Genomic DNA, 14,153 nt, shown 5'->3' with positions numbered 1-14,153 from the left:
TGGATCAGTGAAGGTCTTTAAGTGCCCTAAGTAGCTGACTCTTAAGGCTGTCCAGCATCGATCATCGTTGATGCAATTTATCAACAGCATAAGCAAAGTGATTCGCCGTAGCAACGATAATGCGGAATGTGAAGGATTGAGTACTTAATGTGTCGCATCGTCTTCGTGGGACTCAAGAGAAAGATTTAAATATTTATCCAAGCTTTTACCTGCATGCGAAAATATATTTTTGATTGATTTATATGTTTATATTTTCATTTTTATTTATTTGTCAAATATAAAATAATTTATTTTGAAATATCTGTCTCCTGTTTCTTTTAAATTATATATTTTCAAGATTTTTCTTTCCCTATATAAATTTTTCCCAACCATTTTTTCCATATAAATTCTCTATAATGTCTCATAAGATTCATTAAAGTTTTTAAGCTCTACTGTCTTCGTTTCCCCTGCTCATTTCTCCTCCCCAACTCGCTTACCCCAGTGTAGAGTTTGCTGCCACCCCTCACAGCCCACACAGAGAGTCGAGCGAAACCCACCCCTCAATACAATCCACAGAGAAAACTCTACGCTTACCCCTGCCCATTGCCCCTCAAACACCCCAGGCATTGCCCCTGCGCACGCGCGCAGTGCTGTTGGCCCTGCTGGGAAAATCGAGTGGAGAGTTGCTCGCAGAGAGCAGTGAGCGCCGACGCGACTCGGTCGGGCTTCAGCTTGAGAGCGAGCATAAAAACACGAATGACTTAAGACACAAACGCGAGCTTCGGCTCCAGCAAGAACGAAGCGCTCATAAGACTCTCTGCGCTTATGTGTGTGTGTGTGTGTATTTGTGTGGTTGACTGGTGACTCAAGTGCCATGCCCAGATGCTATGGATAGAGCCTACGCTCTGCGCATGCCACAAGCAACGAATTGCATTTGTAATCATGCGGAAATGATCGCGTTGACCTTTCAGCAAGTTGCAGTCTTAACTCTTAAGGCTGAAGTCTCGAGACTGCATTCTGACTCTGTTTATCTGTCTGTCTGTCCGTCTCTTTGTATATTTCTCTGTCTGCATTCCGCGGTTGCAATCTGCAAACTTATGATGACTGCTGGGCCAACTGCTGTGGGCCGGCTACCCGTTCTCATCTGCAGCCTCATCTGCAGCCTCATCTTCGGCTGCAGCAGTTGGCCGCGTTATTTGCATGATGTGGCGACCTTTTGATCTGCATCGGCGTTCAGTCAATACAATTATTGATTTGCTCAGCCTTTCTCCTCAACCAGGCCGTGCCAGATCTCGCCAAGGTGAATCTGAACCCTGTGGCCGCAATTTGCGGCTGACGTGCCTTCGCCTTTTGCACTCTGGCAATCAACTTGAACTGCGCCGCTGAAAGATTGGCCTGCCAGCCTACGTGCATCCACATCCATTGCGTGCTCATCCCTGGACCACAATTAGTCACTCACTCAAGGGATTAACGTGCTGCAGCCGCACCGGCAACCCATGGATCACTTTATTAAAGAGCTGCGGCTGCTGCTGCTCGCCCGGCCAAGGCACATTTATATAAATGGCATTTTAATCAAAATTGTCGCCCGCGGTCGTTTATTAATATCGGGCATTATGAAAACAAATTGCACGGACAGCGGCGTTGATGGCCAGCAACAGCGAAGCTAACAGCAACAGCCGCAACAACAACAACAACAATGTTAGCGACGTCTACAAATTAAAGCTGCCTAAATGTTAAACAATTTACACCGGACACACACACACGCACACACACACATACACACAGCCTTCTTCGTCTGGGCAGCGACGAGCCGGTGTCGTGCATTAGTCAGCCAGGGTTAAGCCAAAACTCGTCTCCATTCTGGCCAAGTGGCTCTTGGTCAAGTGGTCTGGCCAACTGGGCAACTGGCCAGCCTCTAGTCTAGTTGATTTAATTTCAACGTCACGTAGTCTTCGCCGTAGTCGTCGTCGTCGTCGTCGTCTTCGTCTTCGTCTGATTTGAATGCATTTTTTCTGTGGCCGAGCATCTGAAATTACATGCCCCAAACCTGACTGCCAAATGAGAGCTGCGAACTGGGAACTGCAAGCTGGGAACTGGGCACCGGATTTCGAGGTCATGGGAAAAACAGTTTTCAGTTTCTCGTATTTACTTAGCGTTTTTTATTTATTTTCATTTTGCATGCAATTCGCGAACTGCCGCCCAATATCTCCAACAAAGATCATATAAATAAAATACTTGAATTGCAAACATTTTGAAAATTACTTTTATGGATGTCAATATAAATACTCAATTTTTGATGATAAGATAATGAAGTTGTAGTTGCATGGAGTCGACTAGTAGGTTGACCTGTTCAGAGACTGAAGAGTATGGAAAGAAGGAGGTGAAGTGGGCATCACGGAAGGGTAACAGGGAGAGTACACCGAGAAGAGGGGAGAAGAAGAATGTGGTAGATTATTTTCTGTGCGATTCTCAATAGTTATATGATTATAGAGATAAGTGAATCAAACAAAGCTATCGATACATTTGTTCTACTTATATGTTTGTTTTAATCATGCAAACCTAAAGCTTTCATTCGAACATTGTGTCTGCAGCTCTTAATTGTCTCCCACATTTTGGTCTAGAAATCAATCAATCGCAGCTGGACTATAAAATTGCCCTTGCACAATCTTGTTGCTAATTCGCCGTCGAAGTCTTTTGGGTCTGACAAACCGTGCTGCGAGCTGTAAACGCCGGCAATTGCGGCAAATTGAAATGCATTGAACCTTTCCAGAGACCAATTGAGCGCCCACAGCGAACAACAAGACAAATTTGGAGCTGTTAGTCGCAATTAGAGGATTGCGACTTGGACCTGGGCACATGGATTGTCTGTCTATCTGTCTGAGTGGCTGCTTGGCTGGTCGAAGCTGTCGCCAACGCCATTGATTTTGCTATTTCATTCCCACACACACACAGACACAGACACACACGTACATGAGAAATCTATCGACAAAAGCAAACACGAACAAAAGAGATTTGAATGCGTTTCCTGTTTCGGGAACAATTCAAATTAGCCAAACAAATGCGAACGTGAGAACTTCAATTGAGCTTGAAAAGTGTTAGATGAGCTGGCAGCAAGTGGCAGCAGGGATTACACATTCATTCAATCAGCCGAACAAGGAAAGGATAGGCAGAAAGGACTTGAGATGGGCCACTTGGCAACATCTGCTCTTGACGCACATGGCCCAAGGCTTTGCCTGCGCCAGCTGCGCAGCTGGCTTTTTCTTAATAATAATCAAATTGAGCTTAAATATTTGTGCCTTTATGTTAAAATGTGCTATAAAAATGTTGCTCGTAAAAGTGCGATAAAAGCGTATAGTAAAATTGAACTATAAATGTAATTTCCTCTTCTTTTTTTTTTAGTGTAATTTCTTTTTCAATTTGCAGTTGGCGTTCGTAAATAGTTTTGTTAACTTGTGCTTCAAATCAAAAACAAATAATAAAAGCATGTGCAGCTGCGCGCATTTAAGATCAATAAAAAAATTATACTCGTACTCATAAGGTAGATAAGTGTGTTTGTATGTGTGTGCCATGGCTGCAATTAAATATCAATTAAAAAATTGCAATGCAAATGCGCACGCACCCAAAAGTGCCAAAACGTAACGAAAGACTTAAGGCACAAACTTGACGCTGCGTGCGGTTCACCTTCAGACCCCTCGCAGCGTGTGTGTATGTAAATTATATACACATGGATACACCACACACACACATATACACACACATAGACATACAAGCAAGACACATTCGCAACGCACTTAAGACGCAGAATTTATGAGTTGGCCAACGGACAAAACGACAAACTTTATTTAAAAATTACGAATTCATATTTAATACACTAACAAGCGAGTAACAAGGCTATGAAATGAAATATGTGACATTTAGTTATGACTATTAATTAATATGTATTAATTACAGTCAGTTGATATACAAGGGTAGGGTCTGATTATACCTGCTCCAGCCTAGGCGACTTTAATCATTAGTGGAAAAACTTTTAGAATGCTGTATGAATCAGAGAGCATTACAGGTTTATTAAGAACCACAAATATGTGTATATATAATTTGGATTAATATAATATAGTTCAGATTATAAATACAAATCTAAAACTGCAGATAACCAATCGACTATATGAAAAATCTGCCTTAAGGTCAAGTTCTTACACGGCATGTTCCCTCGGCAAGGGCATTCAACAGTCAATATTTACACAGAATTGCCTTCTCTACTTGCTATATTTTTTGGCCCACAGTCACAAGTTCAAGTCGTTTGTCATTTGCACACCCAGACACTGGGAGCTTGGGCACTGCGACTGCGACTCTGAGATTTGTTGTGGCATTTGCATAAATGAATGCACCTTTAAATGGCTACTGGCACAATGTAATGCTACAGCTGCTGGCATACGGAGTAATTAGAATCTAGACTTTTAATTATGTAGCAAATGCCAATGGAAAAACTAAAGCTAAAGCCAAAGCCAACGCCAAAGCGAAACAGTTACTCATATTGCAGCTGTCCGAAGTTAGCTAAGACCCGCAATAAATGTGCTAAATGGCTTATGTAATTACCGCTTAAATGTTTAATTAAATGAAATTGAGTCATTAAACCGATTTCTGTGAGACATTGCTGCATAAGTTAGTTAATAACTAAAGCATAAACGAGGCCGGGAATGTCGCTCAGCTAATCAATCTTTAATCTATTTAATTTATTTCAATATGTATGTATTTAGTAAATAACTAATTGCATTTCATAGCCAAGCTCAGCTGCCTGACATTCATTTGAAATTAGCAATTAGTCAAACAAAATGTTAATTTCGCTCTAAAAATGAAGATAAATGCAAAGTTAGTTAACACAGAGAAGAGCCGATTTTAACAGTTTGCTGTTAAGCTTAACAGCTTTCCTTGGATTTTTATAAACAGCGAACAGAACCTATTAACAGTTTGCTATTGAGTTAACAGTTTGCTGTTAGATTCAATAAAACTTGAATTTATTTAAATTTGAAGCACTTTTAAATGGCAGCTTGATCCGAGAAGAATAATCAAACCGATTAAATATGCATATAGATTATCTATACAGTAATGCCAAAGCTTGTCGCAAAGCTATCAGTTGCCATTTAAATGTAGTTTACTGCAGCAAATATTTATGTGGAACTCAAGTTGAGCTCAGCATTAATTTTGATAGTTTTCTAGTTTGTCTGGCAGCTAGAGTTGCAACAAATGTAGTTGCGTATCGTTTTGCTTAGGCCGTGCTGCCACTTCGAGTTGCACGCCCTCAAGTCTCGAGTCGAGTCACGCTGCAGCAGCAGTGGAAGTATTTGGCTTTATCTGGTTGTCTATAACTCGTATCTTGGCTGCCAGTGGCCTGTGGCCTAAATGGCTGGCAAAACATTTTTGAACAGGCAAAGCCAAGGATTTTGTTGCGTCTGCTGCGACGGAGTTGGCGGCCCACGGCGCACATTTGGCGCCATTGAAATTGAACAACATGCAACAAAGAATTGGAGCTGCAACAACAAACAGCACAGAGCAACTGCAACAGCAACAGCAACAATTGCAGTTTTGTCTTACAGAGAGCTACACTGATCTGCATGTCCACGATTTGGTTTTCGGCTGTGGTTGTGGAGCTGTGTGGAGCTCTATTTGGTAAAGCGATTTGCCAGCTTGGTGCCAAGTTATGCGGCGCCACAGCTGCCACAGCATCAGCATAAGCAGCAGCAGCAGCATCCAATGCTAATGTTGCTGTTGCAGCTGCAACACTGTCAATGCCAATGCCATTGCGTTTGTCATGGCATAGACATTGCCAAACAACGTCAACATTTTGGACAACCGGCAAACAACAAGGACACATTATCAAAAGCGCCGCATTTGCTTCCGCCATCATTAATAATATAAGTAGTTGCTGCTGCTGCTGCTGCTGATGTTGCTGATGTTGCTGATGTTGGTGCAGCTGATGTTGCTCTTGTTCTGAATTGATGCTGTCTTCGTCCTCGTTTGCTGGCAGCAGCAACAGTTGCTGTTGCTGTTGTTGCTGTCATTTTGCAGCGGACTTTTAATTTATTTATGGCCGAGGATGACTTGCCAACTGTTTGCATTGCCGACATGCCGACAGTCCGCCCCTCCCTCTCCCTCTCTCTGACTCTCTGTCTATTGCTCACTCTCTCTCTCTCTCACCTAAATGGCAATTAAGCAAACAATTTATAGCTAAAATGTTGCATTTAATTAATGTTCGAATTGCACGCAGAAATTAGCAAACATATGTGAGCCACAAACCCAGAGACCTCACCAGCAAACCCCACGATAACCCTCTAGCCGGCAGCCATACGTTCCCCCCACCCTCCCCTCCTGCTAACTTGAGCAGGACTTTTGTTGAACGCCAGCAATTTAAATAAAACTTTTGCTTAATTGCATCGCATCTGGAGCTGTAAAAAAACTCTCGAAATCGGTTGCATGTTGCATGCTGCTGCTTCACCTCCCTCCCCACTCTCTCTGTCTCTTTCTCTCAATCACGTTGTCGATGCTACCTAACCCGCCCTGTCGTAGCCCCTCTGGGGGCTAAAGCCGACTGCCGTTTGTGATTTTGCGCTGATCGTTAATTTAAATTGAACACATTTTGGACATGGACTCGGCCTCTCGGCAGTCAGTTGGAGCTTTAATTGCACAGCCAGTCAGTCGCAGATGCACCTCCCCGCTCACTGCCCTCTCCCCCTGCTAAGCCACGTCTTAAGTCTCGGCTAAACGATTTCGTTTAATGCAAGTGCCCATCATTTTGGGCCACTGCACGTGCTGAAAGTGATTTTGTTGCTTGCTGCCCGCCGGATATTTTGGTCATGGCGAACCGGCAATTAAAGCAGCATCTGAATACTCCTACCTACCGCACCGCCCCACCTCCCTATCGGCTACCCCTACACCATGAGGCTGGCCTGCTGCCTAATGAGTTTTTAATTGGCCTGTGCCACATCGTCCTGCGCTTTAACTAATTTGTCGATCGTAGCTAAAATGTTTTTTTTTTTTTTGTATTCTTCTCTTTTATATCAAAGCGACTTTCTTCAGTTGCTCTTGGGTAATTTCGTTGGCAATCAGGTAAGCAGGTAACCCGACCTGATTGAGCCATCAGGCAGCTGCCATGCCTGATCTGTGCGTAACTCGAGCTGCTGCTTCTTTCTAAGCTTCGATTCGCACCTTGCTCTGCCAGCTGTTTGAGAAAGCACTTTAAAAACTTAGAGGGTATACTTACGGGTGTGTCTGACTAGCCTGAACTATATGTACCTAGATTATTATAAGCTGTATTTGATTATGCCGGCCTTTTACAATGTAAGTATGAGTACTTCAATGGGGAGTGACAGGCTAGTAAATATCCTGCTTCTTCAATTAAAATAAAAAATGTATCCTCATTTTCTGTTGTTCGACTAGAATTTCTGTTAAATCAAATTCTTATTTGTTTATGAAATGGTTATTACTGTTTTCTTAATGTGCTCAGGTTTCGCGTTTCTCAAATTCGGGATCGTAAAATACATTTCTTTTTTTACTTAAAAATCAAGCAAAAGTTATACTAAATTTTAGCTGGCAAGTTAATGTTATGTCGTTGCCTCCTTCTGCTGCTGCTGCTGCTCCTGCTGTCGTCTGCCAAGTCTCGGTCTGCCTTTGTCCAAGTTATTTTGATTTCAATTCCTGTCTGCAGCGACGATATGGTTGGGCTTTGAGTGCGTTTGCGTGTTCCTCATCATTTGTTTGCAATGAAAATAACACCAACATAAACAACGATCGACAGGGTCCAACTGGGTCCAGCTTCAGTTCGAGGAGCCGGCATTAAAATGCATAAAACCCGCTGCGCATGCGCTTCCACTTGGCAATGGCCATTGTGGAATGGCCATGTCCTGCACTGTCCCTGGCGCCACACCCTGCTGTGGCCCAGACCGAGACAAAAGCCGCAGCGAACGAGCCTCGATGCCGCACTCGTAGGCGGCAGTTGCGTTGATTTGTGGCAGTCCGAAAGGTAATCGGCCTCTAAGTTATGTCAAAGTCTGAGACAGTTTCTTAATTGCATTTCGTGGCCAGCCGAAGCTGCTTAACATTCACCTGAAATTAGTTATGCGAAAAATCATATTTAAAGTTTTAAAAATACAGAAGTCAGAGCAGAGTTTTAGCACTTTCAAATTAGTTAACATTGCAGTGATCTGGTTTTAACAGATTACTGCTAAATGTTGCAGCTGTCAATAAGCATAATTTTATTTGCAGCTCTTTTAATTATGATGAATAGTAAAAAGTACTTAACAGTTTAACAGGCTAACAGTAGTTATTGAAAATCTTTTAACAGCACGCTGTTAGATTTAATATATATTATTATTGCAGAACTGTTGAATCTTACATTACTTAAAAATTTCTGCTAGATTAACATAATTTTGATTAGCTTTCTTTACCGAGCTGCTAATAACATTTATATCCAGCATTTGCATTTTGATTTATTTGAATGCTGAGAAAGCAATTATTTGTATTTCTTTTCTGCATTTTTATCACATTTTTTCTCATTTAATTTAACTTCCTACGTATTTTTTTAATCTTTAAAAAAAATGTTAAGCTCTTTCTTTTCAAAATTCTCATTTAATCCTTGATTTGAAGCACTCAGCCCAAAAGAAAAAAGCCTGGACATTTCGCCTTCTCGAATTTCATGTTACGATCTCCTTTTTTATGACCCAAAATGCCGAAAATATTTTACAGTTTATTATGGCTGATTGAAATTTGTGGTGCCCCGTCGCGGCACCAAATTGCATCAGAGTGCAAATGTGTGTTTGATGCGGCTGCAGGTGTTGAAGCAACTGCATTTTTATGATAAGATAGCGCCCCAAAAAAGGCGAAACTTTAATGAGCCAAAGGGCAGCGGCCTGTCGATGGCCACCGCAGCAGCAGGGGGCTAAACTTGGAGCTCGAGCTGTAGCTGGAGCTGATGACGCTGCTGCTGCTGTTGTTGCATCCCATGGCGAGGCCATAAAGATTATAACGTAAAACGTTTAAGTGCCGTTGCAATGGAATGGGAATTATATAACCAGGTGAAGCAAAGATTGAAGAGAATATAATCGGGTAGAAGTTTTCCTCAGGGGCAACAACTGGAGAAAATTGCAACTGCAACCGCAACAGTGGGATTGCAGCTCAACGCCCACGCACGCACAACAATGTTGCGGCTGTTGTTTCTATTGGCTCGCAAATTGAGTTTGCAGTGGCTTTTGTTTGGCTTCGCCTGCCTAGACAAGTGCGTGGGCCTTCTTGCATGCCCCATTCCCGACAGCAATAGCAGCAGCAGCAGCAGCAGCAACAGCTGCCTGCCTGCCTCCTCTAAAAGGGTTTCGACCAGGCTAGGAGCCGGCCTTACTCAGTGTCTCTCTATTCCAGGCGACATCTGCGCCAGCAATCTAAGCCAAATGCGCAGACAACAACGTCGACAACGTTTGCTCGCTTCATATAAGGCAAACAGAGTCTGCTGCCTCCACTCCGCGCAACCCTCTCACCTGTCTGCGGCCATTCCAGCCTCATACCTTGGCGTACATTGCTGTGCAGCTGCAGTTACTCGTAAAATGCTCTGCCTTGGCTCATTTATGGCGTTGCCTGGCAAATCTGCAGAGGATGGGCAATGGGCAGTGGGCTGTGGGAGAGTGGAGGGCGGAGTGGGCTAAGGCCTGCAGGTGTTCCATAGACTGATGGGCGCCATTTCAAATGCCATTGCTTAGCTGGGTGGGACGCAGCCACGCCCAAGCTCATTTAAAGGCGCCAACTGCCAACAAATTCAAATTAAATGTGTGGCGCGTCACATAAAAGTCACCTACTCTTTAGCATACTATGCAAATTATCAGCAACGGCAACAACAACAGCAACAACAACAATAATGGTTGACACATAAAATGCAAGCAAAGGTTGGCTGCTCGCTTGTCCGGCTGCTGGTCAACTTGGCTAGTTGGCCACGTTGTCATCGTCGTCGTTGTCGTCCGTTGGCCGTTTATAAAGTCAAAGGGGGCACACGGCGAGTTTTAACTGACAGACAATTACGCTAATGGGACACAAATGGCAAATTAATTAGCTGCGGGGCCAACCAGCAAGCATTGTGCTTGGATGTTGCTGTTGACTGTTGAATGTTGCTGCTGTTGCTGTTGCTGTTGCTGCTGCTGTTGCCTGTTGCTGCTGTTAGTTTGGGCGCATAAATCACAGATGATGGCATAGCCAGTGTGGCGCATGGAATGAACCTAACACCGACTTCATAGACAACGGCAACTAACATATGCCAGCTACTAACTTGAAGCTATCGCCAGAGTTTAGCCGAAGTATTTGGCAGCGCAGGATTTCAAGAAGTTGAAATTTGTGGCCGTAGACAAATTAATACAAATATCTAACTAAATATGTAATATATGTTTATATCTAAATGAAAGAAGCATAGATTGACGTTAGATTAACTTTAATGTAAGATGTTATAGCCTAGAAGCTTAAAAGGGTTTTACAGCTGTCTAAATGTTTTTACCCGAGAAGCAAGAGATTTAATTTTTGTATGCATTCAAAATATAAAGTTAATTTAATACAAGTTCCTTGACACTAGCAGTATATCATGTAATACCTAACTAATCCATAGACTCCTAATTTATACTTGAGCATAAGACTCCGACTGAGATCCCATAGATTTCATAGCTATAAATGCATTGACAACTATATTCAGTCAATAGACAACGGCGATATCTTAAACTTTGATCTGTAAGCAGCTTATAAATCAGCGTTTGCCTTCGCATTTGCATTCGCATTGCTTGACAACTGTCAAAGCCTATTAGAGCCGCCCGATGGACCAGTTAGCAATGCCAATTGGCTATAATTTTGAGCAGGTGCTGCTTAATAATCTGTTAATATACATATTCAATGTAAAACATCTTGTTTGGCCATTGTTGTTGCTCATGCTGCTAGTGTTGTTGTTGTTGCTGTTGCTGCTGTTGGTTTTATTTCGGTAGCTGTGCGAATGTGGCACCGCCTCTTTGATTATTAAGCGAGCTGCGGGCGCTACAGCATGTAAATGTGTGTAGTGGCCAACAATAATGTCCATAATTACAAAGCGCGGCCAAAGTCAGCGACAACAATGCTAACAACAGCAGCAGCAGCAGCAGCAGCAGCGACAACAGCAACAGCAACAACAGCAGCAATGTGAACAATGGCTACGTTCTTATCGCTTACAACTTGTTTCGATTCCATTGACCAACTATGGTAAGACTCTTAATTTGGCCAGAAGTCACATTGTTGTTGCTGTTGTTGTTGCTGCTGCTGTTGTGGATTGTTTAATTGCCGGCGTATGCGGCGCCATAAATGCGGCACAATGCAGACGAGAGCAGACAGCCGGACAGCGGGGCAGCCGGACAGTCGGACAGCCAGAGCGATCCATAATTGCAGCTGAACTCCTATTGATGAGCGCACACTTTGAATCAGATTCGCACATGTCCATGTCTGTAGCTAATGATAGGCCCTGCCACCAGAGAAAAGAACATTTTGCCAGGCAACAGCAGCAGCAGCAACAGGCTCAATTGGTGTGAAATTGGCCTTCCTGGAAGGCCCGGCGAGTCAGTGGAGGCCATGTAATTAGCTATGTTGCGCTCGGTCTTTTGGTGGAACATTTAGAGGTGTTGCCCGTCGCTGCGCATTTATCAGTGCAAACAAGCGCTAAAAGAGCTGCTGCCCCAAAAAAACAAAAACAAAAACAAAATCAAAAGAGCAACAAAAATTGGTGCATGTACGCTTAGCCCTTTGGGCCAGAAATGTGTTTTATGCCATGGTCGGGACTAATAAGGATAATTGCTAGCCGGACGGGGCGTTAAGTGAGCTCAGCGATCAGCCGGGCGAAATTTGACAAATTGCCATCAGCTCTTACTGGAGTCGACGTGTAAACGGTTGCAGGTGTTTTGGCTGGGCGTGGCGTGGCCGAGGCCCATTGCCCAGTCGCAGCAGAAACAGTCAGAATTGCAGCAGCAGCAACAGTCGCAGTTGCGATTTGTATCGCTGTCCAATTAAGGCAGCAACATGCGCTGGCAGCAACATGTTGCCGGCTCTCGACTCTGTCCCGGCCACATCCAGCCGACGATATTGCTAACGAAGCACTGACAATGAGCGCGTATTGCCGTCAGTTTGACACTCCCGCAAAACTGAAAATATATATGTATATATACATACATACCTACACACATATATCTGCGAATAACGTATAACGAAAAATTCATTACGATTTCGATTTAAGTTGAATAATTATTTATCTAGATAATGCTACTCACTCGGTTCTCGTTCGCTTGGCTCTTGCGCCGGGTCCAGTGATTCATATCAGTGCAATTGCAGGCGTGTCAACGACGGCAGCAACAGTTGCTGCCTGCTGCCTGCAATCACAGCCACTAAGCTGCAACTGCTGAGCCCCAAACTGAAAACTGAAGCTAAGGCCTGACATAAAACAAATAGACTGTCAGTTTATGTAGCATTTGGAATGACTAAATGTTGCCGTGATTGGATTTTGCATGGGCTTGTGCATTAGATAGCGTATAAATAGACGTTCGATATGCTCGGTCAGTGGGTGAAGTGCAGCAGCCACAGCAGCAACCACAGCAACCGAGGGTGGGTTGGGCAAAAGAAAATGGAAATTAAGGCAAACATGTTAAAGGAGTTTATAGGCTGACATATATTATGTATGTGTGTGTACAGTGAAAACTGTCATGGGTGGACAGGCATTATATGTCTTTGAATGATTTCTGATAAATGAAAGTCCCTCCATTTCTAGTTATCCTACAACTATAAAATCCACTGCCTTAAAATCTGCTCTCCATCCTTCTATGCATAACAAGCGCTCGGTATGTCAGCGGCATAGGCATAATGAGGCTTAACTGATTGGTTAGCTGGCTGCTGATGTAATGGGAATGTTTGTGTCATGATATCTTGATCGGATTAACACGGAGCCAGCGCCTTGCACAGACAAATCATGCGAATTGTGAATTGTGAATTGCGACCTGCACCTGCCAGCTGTCACCTGCTGCGGCGGCTGCTGCTGCTGCTGCTGCTGCTCAATGACAGACGCCCACCTTTGGCCAGGTGAGGCGTGTCTGTTGGGCATGCTTAGCATATTTCTGATTCAATTACAAGCAGCACACTCGCACACGACATACATACAAAGATATCTGCAGATCGAGCACTGGATACTGGATACCAAATTACAGCCCATAAGCGACTCACAGTGGAGGCATTAAAAATGCGTGAAAGCGCGCTGTGTTATCGCGGCCCAGAGTCGGACGTCGCAGAGCACGCAAATAAATCAAAGCTGGACCAGTTTCGTTCGAAGAGCGGCTCAATTGATAAAAAAAAAATAACACTTTTTATAAATACATTTAGCCAATGCCAGGCACAACAACAACAACGGCAACAACAACGACAACTTTGTTAGGCAACGGCAAATTTTAGCCAAGATTTATGTGACCATAAATGCGATTACAGTGCCCCAGCGAAACGTCAAAAAATAAATAAATACAGAAATAAAATAGGCAAAATAAAGGCAAATACAAAACTGTGCGTCCAGTTTGCACTTTACACGATTTTGTAATTTATTTCTGACGCTTCGATTGCATTCTAATGACAAGTGCAGCTACGTCGACTCCGACGCCAATTCTTTGGCATAATTCACAGAAAGTTGCTGCTGCTGCTGCTGCAACTGATGTTGTTGTTGCTGGTTGTTGCCTGTTGCTGCCTGTTGCTGCTGTTGCCACTGGCGGCGTTCACACTTCAAATTGCCAATTTGCATATTTTCGGCATACGTAATGTAATTGCAAACGGCAATTGTTGCTGATGTGCGAGAAGATGCCCTGTAAATGATATTCTCGATTCTGTAATCTCAATTATCGTGCATGTCTCTTTGAGAATATTCATTTTTCTTAAGTATATATCAGATTAGTCCAATTTGCATAGGGAACTTGTTCAGATTGCTCTTGAGCATAAATACAATGGAATAGAAATGATATCGAGCAAGTACATTAATCTATATAGTTATAAGTAATCTCAGCATTACTGCATTACCAACACAAGTCCATCACACCCCATTCATATCCCCACAGGGTATGGGCCACAGTTTATATTGCATAAATCAACGAGCAGGCAAGCTACAAGCCGAC

At 43.3% G+C, this 14,153-nt stretch overlaps 1 long non-coding RNA gene across 3 annotated transcripts; it reads right to left on the bottom strand.

Annotated features, from left to right (window-relative positions):
* Window positions 1-7,391: 7,391 nt before the first annotated feature.
* On the bottom strand, window positions 7,392-12,850 carry LOC149269081 (uncharacterized). 3 transcript variants are annotated; one of them, XR_016269727.1, is made up of 3 exons: window positions 12,282-12,850; window positions 11,885-12,201; window positions 7,392-8,076 (listed from the first exon to the last, which is right to left on the bottom strand). It is a non-coding gene; the product is annotated as an uncharacterized LOC149269081 (long non-coding RNA). The 3 variants fall into 3 exon arrangements; XR_016269726.1 differs by lacking the exon at window positions 7,392-8,076 and adding an exon at window positions 9,704-9,763; XR_016269728.1 differs by lacking the exon at window positions 11,885-12,201.
* Window positions 12,851-14,153: the final 1,303 nt, after the last annotated feature.

Source organism: Drosophila arizonae, chromosome 4 (assembly GCF_054131065.1).
Source record: "Drosophila arizonae isolate 15081-1271.41 chromosome 4, UAZ_ARI_1.0, whole genome shotgun sequence".
In the NCBI taxonomy this organism is placed as follows: Eukaryota; Metazoa; Arthropoda; class Insecta; order Diptera; family Drosophilidae; genus Drosophila; species Drosophila arizonae.
Note: the sequence above shows the minus strand (reverse complement) of the source record. Positions and strands in the feature narration are given on the sequence as shown.